Source organism: Cryptomeria japonica, chromosome 7 (genome assembly GCF_030272615.1).
Source record: "Cryptomeria japonica chromosome 7, Sugi_1.0, whole genome shotgun sequence".
NCBI classification, from domain to species: domain Eukaryota; kingdom Viridiplantae; phylum Streptophyta; class Pinopsida; order Cupressales; family Cupressaceae; genus Cryptomeria; species Cryptomeria japonica.
Window position 1 is genome coordinate 324,284,729 of NC_081411.1, and position 6,000 is coordinate 324,290,728.

Here is a 6,000-nt window from a genome sequence, read left to right on the forward strand (position 1 = left end):
ATGTGTACAAGCGTGGAAACTATACTCAAGCATTCAAGCATTCAAGCATTCATTCCAAGTCTCCATTCAAGGTTAAGTGTTGCATTCAAGACAAGGATTCAACCATTGAAGAGGAGATCACATATTACTACATACAACATACAACAAACAACAACATCTATACCTTCGCACATAAGGATACAAACATCCTTACAACAAGGTATTAGTACTTGTTTTACATTACATTTACAACATTTCTCATTTCTTGGTTAATTCCAAAACCGGGGTTTGACCTAAGGGCAAACCCCTAATCCCTAACCCCCCAATCGTCTTCGCTTTTCTGTGTGTAGGTTGAAGGTACGCGGCTGAAATTGAAGATCTGGAATCCTTGTGCAGAGACGAACAGATCCCCCTTCGTTTCGCGGATTTTTCGGAGGACCGTGGCGCTCGGGCGCCATCGTCCCGGCAACTTTTGCTCAAATTTGCAGGACAGCGCCGTATCGACATTTTACTGCTAATTCCAGGTCCGCAGCTTCATCCTATATCCCTATCTCAGTTTATAAGCGAATCTTTCTCACTTTCTATGCATGCCTAGCTTAATTATTCTATCAACATTCTTTACAAAAGAGGGTAGCCTTGCTTTCTTAACCCTTGAAACTCATTTAGCATCCAATCTTGCATTGTGTGGGATTGGATCTTGTGGGTTTCAACCCCTCTTTTGAATGTAAAGTCTCTCCCTTAAGTGAAAACCATCAACCCTAGCGACCTCCCTTCTCTCTCCTTGGAGTTGGAAGAGGGGAGAGCAACTAGGGTTCGATTGCGATTTTCCGCTTTACATTTTGGTGAACCTGACATGAACATCCTTTCTGATTATTCATAGTTAGATCTGAAAATTGGATTCCTTGATTGCATTTCCATGTTTGATCTTTTGCAAAATTTTAGAGGTTAATTGCATAAAAACCCTAAATTTTCTTTTTAAGTAATTAAACCTGTGAAATGTTTAATTGTTAAATGCTTGTTTTAGATCTGCCCTTCTATTACAAATTGTCAATTCATATTTGTGCTTTAATTTTGAAAATTAAGTGGTTAAGTGTCAAAACCCTAATTTTTGAAACCCTCTTGATTCAACCTTTGTCCGACAATTTCACTGATCAAAACATTTCCAAATCAGCTGTAATTTGGATTCCGCAATAAAATCATAATATCTTTCATCCCTGAAAATTTGGAAAAAAGTTGCGAGGACCGTGTGCACTCCGAGCGCCATCGTCCCCGACATTTTTTCCGAAATTTCGGGAGCTAGATCTTACTGTATTTTTCTGCTAAAATCCAGAATTTTGGCTGATTTTATCAATTTTAACACCTTCAAAATTACAGTCAAAGTTGGTCTAGCAATTGCTTGGATTGAGGCTTCTAATCATTCAAAAATCATTAAAATCGAAATCTGTATCAAAATTGTGTTTCTTACAGTCCTAAATCTGAAAAGTGTGTTATCATTCATTCAAAATTTCAGTGATTTATCCAAATTTTTGCAATTTGTGACTTTTGAAATTAAGTGCTTAATTACAACAACTTTGATTTCCGCTTTCAGGATTGAATTTTGCATGAAATTGAGTCAATTTTCAAATTTCAAAACTTGCATTGCTGTTGGTATTCCCTCTAAAATCATAAAATTCAAAATTTCAGTTTCCCTCTCTTTTTCAAAATTCAAATTTTGCATTTTTTTGACAATCTTGGTAGGGTTCAATTTTGAGATTGCAACTTTAATTTGGCCTATCTACAGATCGTAAAATCACTCAATTTTTTCAAGTTAGCTGTAAAATCATCATAACTTTCATCCCTGCAAATTTCAAAAAAAGTTGCGAGGACCGTGTGCACCCCGAGCGCCACGGTCCCAGACATTTTTTCCGAAATTTCGGGAGATTGTCCTGATTGTATTTAACAGTTTAAATCTAGAAGATTGGCTGGTTTTACTGAAATTTTCTACCTCTAAAATTCAAAATCTTCTCTCTTGCTTTAGTGCATGAGTTTTACAACAATAAGCCCTACCTACACTATTCCCGTTAGACGAAGCCTTAGAATTAAGTCCTTCCAAGGTTTAATTACTGAGGAGATGGAACCTAATTTGAATGGTCTTTTTAACGAGGACATGGGTAATTCCTCTAATCCTCTTAATGATGAAGAAGCTCTCCATGAGGTTTCTGTAGAACAACTTTCAAAATTGGATAACCAATTTGATGATTTTCGACAATGGATGTCTCAAGAATACCCTGATAGTCAAGCTCTTCCTTTAATTGAGGGTCTAAAACATATGCTTCAAAGTGATAAGAATGGAATTTATATTTTGCGTGGTATTGCACACATTGTGGACTCGAATGTGATGCCTATGAAGAGTTGTTCCGAAACTTTGGGTTATACACAACCTCCTACTCAAGTTAATCATTCTATTCCTTTGACAACTCCTATTGCTAGTATACCTACTTTTACATCAAACATAATGACTACTTCAACACAAGATATTCCTCCTATGATCACTAATCATGGGGGAATCCCCCTTCTTCAATTAACCCTCTTCCTTCATTCAATCCGACTTCTTCTTTCATTCCTTCAATGAGTGTTCCTATTATATCACCACAAATGAACATGACACAAGGGGCCAATTCATTTTCCATTCCTCCTTGTAGTGTTCCTCCTGTCCAATCATCTCCTAGGACTAACTATCATAGTGTCCCACCACCTTACTCTCTACCTTCTTTCAATAACATAACACCTCCATCACAATCTAACACGTCTAATATGAACTCTTCAACTGAAGCGACCATTGACAATCTTGCACAAACTGTCTCTTCTTTACAGCAACAAATTGCCTCTATGAACCAATCTAAGTTTAGTGTGCCCACATTTGATGTCGCGAGCCCACTTTCTCTTGACATTGTTTGAGCTATCCCCCCTAAACATGTTGAAATTCCACATTTGGAGCTTTATAATGGTAAGGGTGATCCTCTAACACATGTTAAGACCTTTCAAACAATATGTACTGATTTTGCTTATGACCAAAGGTTGCTTGCAAAATTGTTTACTAGAACATTAAGAGACAAAGCCCTACAATGGTATTGCTCGTTGCCTTCCTATTCTATTACTTCTTTCAAACAACTTGCAAATGCTTTCATTCAACAATTTCAAAACAATATAAGTCCTAAAGTTACTTTGATTGATTTAATGCATTGTAAACAAGGTGTTAAAGAAAAAGTGACTGATTTCATTGGTAGATATAAGCATTTATATGCTCAAATTTCTTTTCTAGTGCCTGACAATGATATTCAAAGAATCTTTATTTCTAATTTACAAAAAGACATTAGAGAAAAACTCCTATTTTCTGAGTTTACTTCTTTCCAACAGTTGTGCGCAACTCTTCACAATTATCAACTGACTGTGAGTCAAATGGAACAATCACATCCTATGGCTCCGAGTGATAAGGGTGATAGTAGTCAACAACCATTTGGGAAGTTTAAACCGAACAGAGAGTCCATTAAATTCAATGAAAACATCATCAACAACAATGTGAATGCAGCATCGGGTGTGTCTCCTATTTCTAAGTTTTTCAAGAGAGAAAGAAAGTTTACTCCTTTGAATGAATCGTTGCATAGTATTATGAATAAGTTATTGGAACAAAATGTGCTTACTCTTCCTCCTATAAGGCAAATTGATCCTGCAAAGATCACTTCACCCTATTTTGATAAAAAATCTTTTTGTCAATTTCATCGTCAACCTGGGCATGATACTAAAAAATGTTTTTCTTTAAAGGGGAAAATTCAAGATTTCATTGATAATAATACTATCTCTATTTCTGGAGTGAATGATAAAGGCAATACATCTGTAACTCCTCCTAACCAAAATATTCAAATTTTTACCGATCCATTACCTTCTCATACCTCTAATGCGATTGATACTACTGATTCCTCTGTCTCACCTGATGATCTTGTGTCCATGACTCCGAATGTGATTAACTTTGTAGAGCAGCAGAAAATCCCTAAAGAACCTTCCATCACCTTTGATTCTAGTGAAACTATCAGGGCACCTGATGGTCCTTTATATATAGTTGCAAAAGTCAAGAATACACCTTGCCGTGGAGTGCTTATTGATCCTTCTTGCATGGTTAATGTCATTACTGAAGAATTTCTTTTTACTTTGCAATTGAATCAAGTGATCTATGACAAAACAAATGTGGTTGTGAAACTATTTGATGCATTTTCTTCTCCTGCAATTGGTTCTATTACATTACCTATTGAGGTCCGTAACAAATCCCTTGATGTGAACTTTGCTATTATTCCATCTTCCGAACAATTTCGTGTGAAGCTTGGCTATCCTTGGCTATCTTCCATGAAAGCTATTGCTTCTCCTATTCACAAGTGTTTGAAATTTCCCCATAATGGTGAAGTTGTTACTGTCAATCATAGTCTCTTTAAACCAGCTGAAAGAACTTCTAGCGTTCCTATTGATTACTTTTGGCCTAAACAATTCCAATCTCTTCGTCCGCGAAGTGATCATCTTTTCAAATCTTATCAAAAGTGGAAAACAGATATGATCCTATCTCTAAGTGAACCTAGAACACCCAAACTTGACATTCCTATCATTCTTGAGAAGGAAGTTCTTCCTTTGAAAGATAAAACCAATGTCTTTCCTCAAGAACATTCCCAACCCATTCCTATGGATGTGACTATGCCTATATCTAATAAACTTCCTAAGAGTAGACCTATACCTCCTCGTCATGATGGACTTGGTCTCCTTCCTAAACCAAATATTCCTCCTTTGTATGGAGCAGTTCCTCCTCCTTCCTCTTATGGAGAGAAGAGACCTTCCTCTTCTCCTATTATTCAACCTAAGAGACCACAACCTAAACACCCAAGTGCTAAGGATGAGAACATTCCTCCTCCTCAATCTCCTAATCTTCCTACTAAGACTAGATGAAATCGTTCTACACGTGAACGCCGACGAAAGCGTCATCTTAGAGCTCAGGCAGTTGCTTCTCAAACTTTGCAATCCCCAAAAACACCTTCAGCCAGTATTATTCCATTTTCTCCTCAGCCGACGATTGAGCCGAAATCTCCTAAACATAAGATGCATGATGGTCTTGATCCTGTGCGAGTTAAAGATCCTATTTTTATAAATCTTGATGATGATATAGATGAAAATGTCATTCATGATGAAAGTGCTACTTCTCCTTTACATTCTGATAGTGAATATGAACTTGTTGATATTGATAACTATTTATCTAATGAATTTTCTAAAGCACTTATCCTAGCTCCTAGACAAGAACACCGTGGCTTGGGATATGAACATAGCCCTTGTTTGGATCTTGTGATAGCTCCATCTACTGTGTTGGATGTTCCTCCTCTAGCGTGTTCCCTGCCTTCTTGAAATATTGATCAGCAAGATCGAGGGGTAGATGACGTGCTAGACTAGTTTCATTAGCATAGTAGATTCTCTTCTCCTCTCCTTTGTTACTTCTTCTATGTGTTATTCTCATTCTTCTATTTGTTGTCCTTAGTGTTGTCTACTTGAGGACGATGCAAAACATTGAGATCTCTTTGGGTCTCTCTCATGTTGACTCAAAAGACACATGTGTTCCCTTCTTCTAGGTGACCTTCCTTGATTGGGGAATGAAGAACAATTATGCATACATACATATGATATAAATGAATTATCATACAGCATACTGACCCCAAGGAAGGCGAAGTCACATTGTGCTTTGTGTTTTGTGTCTATTATCCTTGGGCTTATCTCACACTTGGGGGCTAAATCCTTGTGATAACGTGCTCCTTTCTCATTTCTTATATGTATCACTACCTTAAAGCAATCACCCCCGGTGAGGCATGTGCGATCGCTTTAATGTAGGGGGGCATACATCCCGTTCATATCTTTTCAAGATACTTGAAAATTTCTTGACAAATTTAGCTTTGCCTTGAAAATTTTTGATATCTTTCTTGCATGACTCATACTGAGGGAACCTTACTACTGACAGTC